Here is a 12,411-nt window from a genome sequence, read left to right on the forward strand (position 1 = left end):
TTCAAGTTACAAGGCAGGAGGAAAATCAAAGGATGCTGGGCTTCCTCCAAAAGAACTCCATCTTTTAGCATCATTGTCATCAGTGTTAACATATACTATTTTAAGGGCAAAAGAGAGACAGAACTGAGCATACCCTAGCTTTCTCTCTTAAAGTGAGAATGGAACCAAAGAAATACGGACACAGCTAAACATAACTGATATTCATTACTACTGAGTCCTTAAAGTGCATTCATTTATGAAAAGGCCCTAACTATTAGGTGTCTTTCTTATACTCACCCCTAATTGTTACATGGTTTACCCTTCAGCAAGTCAGAAAGAGTGGGAATTATTAAAGCCTAAAATATTCTAGGATCTTTTGTTTGACAAATCCATTCTGATCACTTCAAAAACAGACAAGCAATGAAATAATGCTGTAAGCTGTAGGAACCAGTGATGCATTCAAGGGCAACATGAATTTTTGAAGACAAGGAGAAGACTAAAATTTATAATGCCTCTTTAGAACACACACACACAAAATACTACAGGTAGGCAATGTACAGAGTGTCATATAACGTACAAAATAAATACTCTGCAGCTTATCTTCATCACACAAAGAAAAGGAATGCCAACATCGGTAATGAAAACCACTTATAGAATACTAAGTTGCCTAGAAACAGATAAATGCATTTAAACTTTCATACTTTGATGAATCTGAAGATAATAATGGAAGAGGAGAAATGCAGCTTTCCTATATGTTCATGTACTGAGTCTACGTGGCAAGGATTTGGTAGCAGGGGTCTGCTCTGTGAGCAGAGTCCAGCAGCAGCTGCCCCATGTCAGATCAGAGCCAGCTCCAGACAGCCCCAGAAGAACCTGCAGTTGGCCAGAGCTGAGCCACGGAGAGATGCTGGGTGGGCCTCTGGGTGAGCAGATTGAAGTAAGGGGAAAAAAAGTGCTATGCAACTGCAGCTGGGAGAGAGGAGTGAGAACATGTGAGAGAAGCAGCCCTGCAGCCCCCAAGGTCAGTGCAGAAGGAGGGCAGGAGGTGCTCCAGGCACACAGCAGCGGTTCCCCTGTGGCCTGTGGAGAGGCCCCTGGTGGAGCAGGCTGTCCCCCTGCAGCCCATGGGTCCCACATGGAGCAGATCTCCATGCTGCAGCCCATGGAGGAGCCCCCACTGGAGCAGGTGGATGTGGCCTGGAGGAGGCTGTGGCCCATGGAGAGTCCCCGCAGGAGCAGCCCCGGGCCGGAGCTGCAGCCAGTGGAGAGGAGCCCATGCAGGAGCAGGGAGTCTGGGAAGAGCTGCTGCCCACCTGTGGGGATCCTGTGCTGGAGCAGTTTGCTCCTGGGGGATGGACCCCGTGGTACGGAGCCATGTGGGAGCAGTTCTTGAAGAGCTGCTGCCTGTGGGCAGTCCCCACAGGATCAGTTCGGGAAGGACGGCATCCCGTGGGAGGGACCCCATGTGGAGTATGGGAAGAGAGTGACCGTGAAGGAGCAGCAGAGACAGAAGTATTAGGGACTGACTGAAATTCCTGTTTTCCATACATTTTCACAGCTCAGGGAGAGGAGATGGAAGAATTGGGGCTTCAGTTGAGCCTTGGAAAAAAAGGGGCAGTGACGGAAAGGTGCTTTTTGTTTAATTTCTCACATGCTACTCCAGTATTAATTGGTAATAAATTAAATCAGTCTTCTCCAAGCTGAGTCTGCTTTGTCTGTGACAGTAATTGGTGAGCAATCTCCCTGTCCTTATCTTGATCTGTGAGCTTTTTTTCATCTTATTTTCTCTCCTATCCTGCTGAGGAGAGTTAATAAAGAGTGTGGCTTGGTGGGCAACTGGCAGCCAGCCAAAGTTTAATTTTGGAGAGATACTGAGCAATTAAAGTAACAGAACAAAAATTAGTATTTGGCTATATTTATGGCAAAAATACTTTGTACTCTCCACCTGATAGAAAAGTTTGTTTATAATAATATCATCAAATACTATCAAATGTTGCCATTATAGGTCTTTGATAAGAATAATCAATTTAAAAAATGACTCAAGCATAGTACTTTTATTTAAAGCATTCGGTCCATGTGTAAGCAACTGCAAAACCTATAAATCACAGTATTTACTTACGACCATTGCAGCTGTACAATAATTTTTAGATCCACTACAAAATCTACATAATTTGTAGATCCAATCATATAGGACAATAATTACCAAGCATCTCAACCACTATTGATGTTATTTACAAAATTCTTGTTCATTAATTTAAATATGAAGAAACAACTACTGGACCTCTGATCTTAGAGTTCTAATGTTACATTAACAAACTTACCAATCAGAAGCGACACTCCATATTTTACAACTGGTGTCTTTGACCACCTTTAACTAGTGTGTTCACTTTCTTTCATAAAATAAGGTTATATACGGTTACATATATATATATATGTCAGCTCGATCCTTAAAGCATCCACTGAATGCTCCAAGCTTCACCAAAACATAAAGAAATGGGACTAGAAGGGACTTGAGCAATTCACCTGACAAAATCGTCTGCTCCCACGTGATCCCTCAGAGATTCTTCTTTCTCATCAGTGATGGAGTTGTCCCAGCTGCTCAGATATTCTTTCACAGATTCAAGGTATGGAGGAAGGGGAACAGACACAAACAGCCAAGTGATGGAAGGGAATGGAATAGCAGAGGCTTGTTTATGGTTAGTGGACATGTAAAGTGTTGTGTAGGAGGGAGGGAGAACATAACTTCAGAAAGAGGTAATAGGCAAAAGTGAGGCTTCAAAACTAACAGAGTAGGATCTGTTTATGTGTTAGCAACACTTAGAGTCACAGCAATGTCAAAAAGAGGGTGTAAATGAAAAGATGATGGACAAAATAATTTCTGATGCTAACATGAATTATTTTTTATGCTCTTGTTATTACAATTTTCACTAAGATGATTCAAAGGGAAATACAAACATAAGACCAACACAAGACCTTGTATTGTATCAATTTAATGTTCAGTTCAATTTTTCTGTTCATGGAAAATTTCTATAGACTTCAAATAAGACTCATATAAAATCCTTCAGGACAATGTCTGCTTGAGAGTAACCTGGGGTTTTACACAGGTATTTGAAAGCTGTAATGAGCACTCTAAACTCAAGATGTGCTAACCTGGAAGGTAAAGTGCAGTTGCCTTCTTCCCCTTCTGTAAGTCTGCATGTGCACCCTTCTCTTACACAGCATTTGGTCACTTTCTGATCTTGCTATGGGATCTGTATATGTGGGGGGAGTACAATACTGAAATTAATTTCATTACGCAGATGTGAAGACAATTCTTCTGAGTAATTTTCTAATTATATGTTTAATTACAAGAATTTAAGTTTCATTTGTAATTCAAGAGTATAAATATGATAGGCCACCTGATGGTGAATCAACTGTGTGCATCAGCTAATAGTGGTTCTGCACTTCAGCAGAACATACCATAGGATTGAAGGACACAAAATTAGGACCTATTTATAGACACTATTTTGGATGGTAGGATATAGGCCTAAAGGCCATGTGATCAGATGCTGTATTACTCGATGATAATTGGAAGGAGATTAGATAGCTGCACATACTCCATGGACCTAGATAAAAGATCATGCAAATGATGCTCAGGCAGGTCTGAGTGGGCTCAGTGCTCCTGGCATTCCCTTGAGTCTGTGATGAAAAAGCACTGGCAGATGTTTGAGAAGAGCTCCAAACCTGGATTGCATAATGCTGACAATGAAGAAACTGTGGCTAATTTCTACCCTTCATCATCTCTCACCAAGTTTTATTATATACTTATCAGAGGCTGTGAATTTTCAGGAATAGTTTAAAGTGACAAGGGAGGAGGTGAGGGAGGGGAGTCAAAGAATCTTTACATACAAAAATATTTTTAACTTCCAGGGCTTGATGATCCATAGACTTTGTAGGGTACTACTGAAGTCAAAGATTAATTTATGCCTATTGGAAGTATATAAAGCGTTAGGAGCATACTTGCCTCAGGGCAACAAATAGACTTCACAAACCAAACTAATAGGAAAATAGAGAAGCTTGGGGAGATTTTAGCATACCAATGATCCTGAAAGCTAACAGGTATTTCCCTTTGAGTTTTCAACTTGTCCCCAGGATATTTAGGCATGGATCACCAGTTCAAGGATTAGTGCATATATTTCCTCCTCCCAATGCAAGTCTCATTTGTACAGCTGCTGCTTTGGGAAACATTCAATAATCTTTCATTCTGAAAAGTCGTAAGCACTAGTGGAAGCCAAGAAGTCCTTTTTGGACATGCACTGCCTCTTTGCTTTGGCTTCCACACATTTGATATGCACATGCAAGACAGAAAAACCTTTGTAGTGAGTTTGTCATGTTCTGAGAGTGAGAAATCACGGAAATAACTGGATGCAATGTTAATGCCTCTTAATTCCCAAGAAAAAACACTAACAGGACAGATGCATTCAAAAGAATGAAAGCAGGAAAATCTGGAACTGAAGCAGAGCCTAACATATGGGATTCAATAAACCTGTCTATAGAAAAGAAGGATGTGGAATTTTGCCAGTAGTCAGCTGAAACTGGCTCTGTTCACAGCCTTGAGATGTATATCCCTTCTCCTCTCCAAGCTTTTCTTTCCATTTGATTACTTCTGCTTCCAGTCCAGAAGGCCAATCAAATTCCAAAGGCTCTTCTTTTTTGGGGGGAGGAGTTGCCCACCTAGTAACAGGATGATCTGGAAACCTTGTGAGAACTGTACTTTAACTTGGCAGACACTCATAGTCCAAACACAGTCTAAACTAAAACCTTGAAGACAGTAGAAAAGCTCCTCATGACTGAAGCCCAGGCCCATAATGCATTTAGAAGTCCCATGCTTGCATACAGCTCCAATGGTATATTTGATCTAGGAAACAATGTGACTTCAGTCAGGCTCCAGTTAGGATGAAGCATGCTGTAGGGATCATGAAGAAATTAAAAGCCAAATTTCTGAGTGTTTTTCCAAGCCAAACAAAGCCACTGAACTTTCTGGGGTTTTCTTGGCACTTCTTGTGCTACTGGGAATTTGAATGGTGCCTGTCCGAGGATAATCGACTCCCTCTGTATGCTATTGTGATTCTCCAAAAAGGCAGCATTTTTCTCAAACTTTCCAGGCATAGTCACATTATTACCAGAGGCTGGACAGAGCAGGAAATGGAATGGGAAGTTGTATGAGATCTGAGTTAATGGCCATGAAAAAAACATGCCCCTGGATCACCTCAACAGGTGATGACCCAGTTACATTAATAATCCGGTACAGGATTTTATTCTCCTTATTTACACATGGTACTCCCATTTAGACTCGTCTGAGTGATTTAGCTTCAGCAGGAAAGAGGAGATTTAAATCTCTGGTTTCTTCTATGCCTGTTTCAAGAAAGAAATTAACTGTACTGTACAAAAGCAAAAGAACTCCAGTCTTTGGAATCTGACTACACTGAAAATAAAAGCAGCAGTGGCATCGTAGCAGTGAGTTACAAACGGAAGTCACTCTTCACTTTTAAACTTTATACTTCAGTAAGGAAGGTCATGATTCAAGTTCTTGAAGTGGGAAGTTTTGCTTGGTTTAGTTTTGACATTTCAGTAAGTTCACCACCACTGGTACACTCCTGAAAAAAAAACATGGATTATCTCAGGTATTTTTCCAACTATTATTCCAGTCAGTATATGTCATTATTTTGAGTTTGAACACTGTGCTGATTGATGCTCAAGTGAATCAAACTTTTTTTTCCTTTTTTTTTTTTTTTTTTTTTCTCAGTATCAAGCAATTCATTAAAAATCTTATTAATTTTAGGAGTCTTGGATTCCCCTTTTCTCTGCTGTGACCTGAATCAGCCAATTCATAGCAGCTAGTCTGACCATTTTGACTCCGTCCAGATCATATTGTTTGGATGTCTTGGGAAATCTACTTTGGAGAAGAAGAGAAAGACAATTTCCTTACCAGTAAGTGATGCTAATTAAATTTTGCTAATAAAATTCTGCAAAGAATTCTTATTAAGTCAACAAAGGAAAAGTTTCATTGCTGCTTTTGAGTAACAAATGTTCTGAATATATTTTTCAGTCTACAGAAATTCAAACAGTACTTTACCACAGACACATACATTTATTATTAGGCTGCAAGAATTCTCCAAGCTTTCTTAGCTTTCTAGATTTCCTTTTCATGCAAAAGTAAAGAGAGTAAAAACAGTAAAATTAAAACTTCAATAACTGCACAAGATAAGGTATTTCTTATGTACCAAACCAAACACCATTATTATTATTACAGCAATGCAACAGATTGAGTGCTAAATAATTGCTTCTCCTCTAACTGATTTTTATTTTGTATTTATTTTTTAGCAGAGGGCAGGGGGTGTAGATGGGAAGATGCTGATTTAAAATTCGTAACATCCCTATGATAAAAGAATTCCCCAAAGGCAACAGCTGTTTAGAGAAGTGAAAGCATTGCATCTTCGGAGGCCATCCAAGCAAAGTATGTTTTTTTCTTCCGGAGTCTGTCACCTAGACCAACGAGTCTAAAAAAATCACATGCAGTTGCCAAAAAATGCCAAGAACGCACTAAAGGCTGCAGCAGCGTATATTACTAATCACAACCCTTAGTCCTGTCAATGTTGTAAAAGTTGCTGTTATATAAAAACTATGAAGGTTATTTAACCTATGAGGGAAAAAAAATAAATAAATAAAAATAAATAAAAATAAAAATAAAAATAAAAATAAAAATAAAAATAAAAATAAAAATAAAAATAAAAATAAAAATAAAAATAATATAAAAAGAAAAAAAAATAGGAATTCATCATTTATAAATGAGAGATCCTACAAACTCTATATGCATTTGTGGCCAAAAGGTAGGGTGCAGGATGCTGGACATAAGACTCCTCCAAGCTGCATAGATACTGAGTGAGAAGCAGGGAGTCAGCTTACAGGTAAAGGCAGGTAAATGAGTGAATGAAAGGTAGAAGCTGCCCAAAGCCTTTGCAAGGGGGAAGAAAGCCCAGAAGCAGGTGGCTGAAGTCAATAACTAACAGGAACAGCAAGGGCTGGGCTGCCAGCTCCCCAGGCCAGCATCGAAACCAGCCCTGAGGAATTTACCCAACTAAGCAGGGTCATTCTGGGAGCACTGTATCCATTGCACAGCAAATAAATTCTAGCTGAGAACTACTCAGACGCAAAATTATACTTTAAGTTTAGCTACTCTTTAAAAAATAAAAAATAAAAAAATCAGACTTTAGGTCTTGCTGAAGCAAGTTTCTTTCTCCCCCTTCATCTTCTCTAGAATTTCTTCTGGACACTTATTTAGTGTACTGTTTCAACTTATGTATGTCTCCAATAAAGAAAGCAGGTGATATCACAGAGAGTTTATGGGCCAAAATATGGCTTGGGGCACACCAGCTAATGTGAGTGTTAGTGGTGCCATTGCCATATTTTGGGAAATTCAGCTCATAAATACAGTCCTTTTAGGAAACAAGCAGAGGAACATATCAGGGATCTGGGGAAACACCAAAAATACTAACCCGATAAAATTGAAGCCTCATATTTAGGTTTATATTCACTTAACAGTGATGTCTCTGGAGCAAGGACTTAATTCTATATAGATAAGATGTTCTCAATGCCTATCAAAAGTCTCAGCATACCCATAACCTGACTTTTCATCCTGCTTGCATTTACACCAACATCATCTTCACTGATGCACTAGCAAAGAGGGACATAGCTTATTTATCCTCTATGCCAGATCCCAGTTAAAACAAGCACTGTTTTTGAGTATTCAGGTAATACATAAAAAATCATATTACTAAGCTCTCTGCCAGGGCCAAGCAAAGGCCATCCTGGGCTGAGAAATCAGTGTCTATAGCAAGCACAGGATGCTGGGGAACCACAGCAGTCTCTGTGACTCTGCCACAAAGCTACATCACCTGGACTCCAGCCTGTGTGAAGCCAGAACTGAAGCCTGAGTGGGTTAAAAGAAAAAAAAAAAAAAAAGGTTTCTGCAGGGAGGTGGGGGATGTTCACATTACTGTGTCAGGGTGTCAGATGAAAGAATTTCTGTAAAGGCTGGTAAAGTCATGAAAAAAAATAGGTTGGAAGAGGCCTCTGGAGGTCACCTAGTCCAACCTCCTGCTCAGAGCAGGGTTGCCTTCAAAGTTAGATCAGGCTGTTTGCACACTAACATCAGAGAGGGAGTGGCTGTCCAGCCTTTGTACTCTGAAATAAAAAAAAAATGTCAGGCAATAGTTACATATTCAGCTAAAATACATACTTGAAATTAAGGTTCTTATTTATTTCCTTTTTAATTTCAAGATTGGTTCACAAAGTATGAGAGAAGTCCACCCTGTGACAGACAGCATGTTGTCTATAGCTTCATCCTTGGTTCCTGCAACTTTTCTTCTGGCAGTGCAGCTAATCAATGAAGTGAGAGGAAAATTGGGAACTGGAACTTGGAACCCAGAGCTGATTTTACCACAGTTCACTGAATGGTCCTAGCAGTCCACTGCAGCTAGAAGCAAACCCTATCCAAAACACAAACCCCTCTATCCCCCAAGCATCAGCTTGAAGTTCTACCCACCACTCCTCTCCTGTACTTTAAACATTTGCCCTGTCTATAATACAGTGATTTGCTAGCTTACCCTTCACACACAGCACAAGAATACATGCATTGTAATAGGGAACTGCAGAAGTCTAGCAATGTACAAAAAAGGAAGCAGTTTTATTAAGAAAATATATATATTATTTTTCCCTCATTAAAAATGTTTAATCAATGTTTAATTCATGTTTAATGCATGTATTTGCATGACAATTTACTTCTGCCTTCTTGAATACCATGGCAAGGTATTGGTAATTAAAACGTACATAATATATCTGCTCAAAATGAGTAATGAACATTGAATGATATTGCGAGTTAAAATTATAAAGGATTGGGTTGAAACTTCATGCCTGCAGCAAAGGTAGGGCACGAATCACACTACCCTGGGAGTGACGCTGTGACTCAGATATACAATTCTCTCCTCAATTCTTCCTTGCTCCTAGCACATAATAGTTCACTCCTGAGCTACTCCAGTTGTAAAATTTGACCCACCCTATAATGGCTCATCTACTGTTTATATAACCCTATGCTTTTTTTGTGGTTTCCAGATATGTTGCAAAGACAGGACAGGAAAGTAAAACCAAGGGCTTCACACACTTTTATATCTGCCTTGAGCAATAGCCTGGGAGTTAACTAGATGAGAGCTGGGCATACATTTTTCAGATGAGGCAAGAAACTCAAACTAAGAGGAGGAAGAAATCTTGTTTTACTACATATTTAACAAGGCTGACAGAAAAAAAAAAAAAAAAAAAAAAAAAAAGACAAACTGAGCTTCAGAACACAGGCAAATGAATACAGAAGAACCATGCAGTTGAAAAGTCATGAAATATAAAGCTGTAGGAAACACTATGAAATTACTGAGTTAAATAAATAAATAAATAGCAAAAACCAGCATTGAGCAATTTAAGTGCTTTATAGAAAATAAAAATAAAAATAAAAATGTCCTAGTACCTTACAGAAGGGAAATGTCACTTGAAGGTGATCTCAGGAACAATGCAAGATTTTCAAGCATGTCAGAAAAAAAGTCTATCTTAAATTATTTCACCTGACTTTCAAATTCATGATTCTATCTTTAAAAGGAGGAATAGGAAAGTCTATAAAGGCCGTTTTCTGTGCCATATTCAATTGAACCTTTTCCTCACCCCAAATCCACTTCTCCCACTGCAAATTAATTTGACAGGTTCCTGGCAGGGCTTCAGCAATTTTGCGTTTCTCTGGAATTAGCAAAAATGCTAATTTTGGCAGTTTGCTGCAAGTGCAAGTTTTTTAGCCTGGCTGAAGTTCCAAGGCTATTTGAGATAATATCAAATCAAAGAACAAAGGGGCACCTGTCATGAGCCACGAGTGAAGGAAAGACATAGTGCTTGAGGAATTAAAATGAGATTTCTTGACATCAAATGGCTAACGCCATAGGTGGAGTGCCGTAGGAACAACTGGGGCTGCGAGCTCTAAATCAGAGTGGAGGGGAGGAGGGAAGACGGAGGGAAACGTGGTACATTTCTTTCAAACTGCTTCCAATGAAAGGGTGGGGATGGCCTTAGATAAGCTTCCTGATCCACTTCCACCGAGACACTGGGAACAATGGGGCGGCAGAGCCATTTGCAGGCAAGGGGACGCGTACATCCGACTGCACCCCTTCCTCTTGGATGAGGTTATGGCTGCGCTCATCCGGACACGGGACCGCGTGCTCACAGGGCACCGTGTCCAGAGCTGACAGCAGCTAGGGCATGCACAAAGCATGGGCACAACGTAACACCCTCACCCTCAAATCGCAGCAGTGGGAAGACAATCAAGCAAAAATCAGCAGCATGATATGAACAGCTTTCCCCACCCTCTGCTGAGTCTTACAGTTTTTTAGCACCATTTTGCAGTCCTGCCTGGAATCTTTTCAGGTTATCCCAAACTACAGACTGCTCTAATTCATATAAACAGGTTTATACTGAAAGTAAGGCCAAATCAGGACTTTGTGCTTATATATTTTTTATACTCTCTATATTATATACTTCATATATATCTATATACTTTACATATGCATATATTTTTGTGTGTGTGTATATATATATATATATATATATATTCCTGTCACAAAAGTTAGATCTGTAGATCTATAAGGTCCAAGACTATAAGGTGAAGCTGCTAATGTTTTGTCCTCTAAAGGGCCACCTAGGATTTACATGGGCATACATTGCACTTGTGGCCACCACCTCAGCACAGCACAGCAAGCACAGGTTATTTCAAGATAGCTTAGATATTGTGACCCCAACACAAATTACAAAGAAGGAAGAAGACATCCCCACAAGCTAGACAGGTGTTTATTCTACTTCAAGCTCTGTTTTTGCAGCAAAATTGTCTTGGCGGGACATTTTTAACCCTTGCTGGTAAATAGAATGGATATGTTCAGATATAACTGCAATGATCAAATAGTCCAAGACTTACCTGCTAAGCTGCATAAATATCGTAATAAAAACAAAAAGCTCACAATTTTCTATGTAACAAAAATCTCCTATATATTCTGTAGCTAATATTTCTTAAAGATGCTTATACTTGCTGAGAAAGTTATTACTCTTTCTGTCATTGGTTGAAACTAGAATATTTTCAAATAGAAATTGTGAGGAGAAAGACAAAAATATGATTGCCTTTTCTTCCATTACCTGCTGCTGCTTCTCCAGAGTGCCAGTAATATATGTAGGCTAAAGTCAAATCTAAAGCAAAATGTCACACTAAGCCAAATTTAAACTGACCATTTGTCTAAAAGCATGATATACCAGGGCTTTTCATTAACAGACAACTACTTCATAGGTTGGTCAAATAAAAGCAAAATAAAATATTTATTCTGCCATTAGGAGTGGAAATTTTAAATAGAAACTAAACAAAAACCCTCACCATCTCAAAACACATATACACACAGAATTCTGAAGTTTCCTTTAGAATTTCGTATTTCAGATAACATTCTTAAGTGGAGGCCTCCCATCAAACTCATGGTTATGTTGCGGAGATTTCTTGCTGCACAAGGAAAAAGAAAATTAGGGAGGCATGACTACATTATTTTCCTGTTCTTATATACTTGCCTCTCAGTCTCCCAGACCTGACCACAGTCAAGGGAACTGAACCCGGGAACTGACTTGGGTGAACCCATGGTCTGCCCACAGCCATTCTTTTGCTAGGTTAACAGCAGCAGCTCTAAGGGAACTATGACTGCCCTTAGAGTACATAAAAATTATATCTAAGTTCCTTCTACTTCAAAGTTTATTTCAGTTCATAATCACCTTAAAACCCCTGTTTCCCACAGTTCCAGAATCCTCTTGGTCTCAGCATGATTTTGGTCTTTGGTTTCAGGCCATCACAGTCGTCTTTCGGTGGCCTTACCCAAACGCAAAGTCTTACACAGAGGATTACATGTTCATATGACCCAACGCTTATATCTATAGTGATTTTAGATAATGCCATGCTTGTAAGAGATATAATCCTCATGTTTTGGGACACATGCCAGGGATTTACTGCCTCATGTTAGAAAGAAAATTTCCTTTGGGCAAGTTACAATAGAGTTGTCCCTTTGCAGGGATTTTGACACTTCCTTCCAAAGCACCAGGAATTAACATCAGAAAGGAAATACTGCAAAATCCTGCTTTTCCAAGGATTAAAAGATAAGCTTGCCAAATGTCTCAAGAGACTGAAATAGAAGATAAAATCCTGCTATATAAAATGGGATGTAATTTTAAGACAGGCAATGCAAAGTCAATACCGCTTTTGCAAAACTGCCAGGCAATTGTGATCTTCAGACTTGCTCGGAAAGGAGCACTAACTCACCTCAGGCAGACAAGCCTAAGGAA

At 39.4% G+C, this 12,411-nt stretch overlaps 1 long non-coding RNA gene across 2 annotated transcripts in view; it reads right to left on the minus strand.

Annotated features, from left to right (window-relative positions):
* Nucleotides 1-2,018: 2,018 nt before the first annotated feature.
* Nucleotides 2,019-12,411, minus strand: part of LOC110354114 (uncharacterized) — a 37,164-nt gene continuing 26,771 nt past the window's right edge. For both annotated transcript variants that reach the window (XR_011808573.1, XR_005264930.2), the window contains one exon: nucleotides 2,019-5,615. This is a non-coding gene — a long non-coding RNA (uncharacterized lncRNA). The remainder of the gene's footprint in view (nucleotides 5,616-12,411) is intronic.

This window comes from Anas platyrhynchos, chromosome 3 (genome assembly GCF_047663525.1).
Source record: "Anas platyrhynchos isolate ZD024472 breed Pekin duck chromosome 3, IASCAAS_PekinDuck_T2T, whole genome shotgun sequence".
Classification (NCBI taxonomy): domain Eukaryota; kingdom Metazoa; phylum Chordata; class Aves; order Anseriformes; family Anatidae; genus Anas; species Anas platyrhynchos.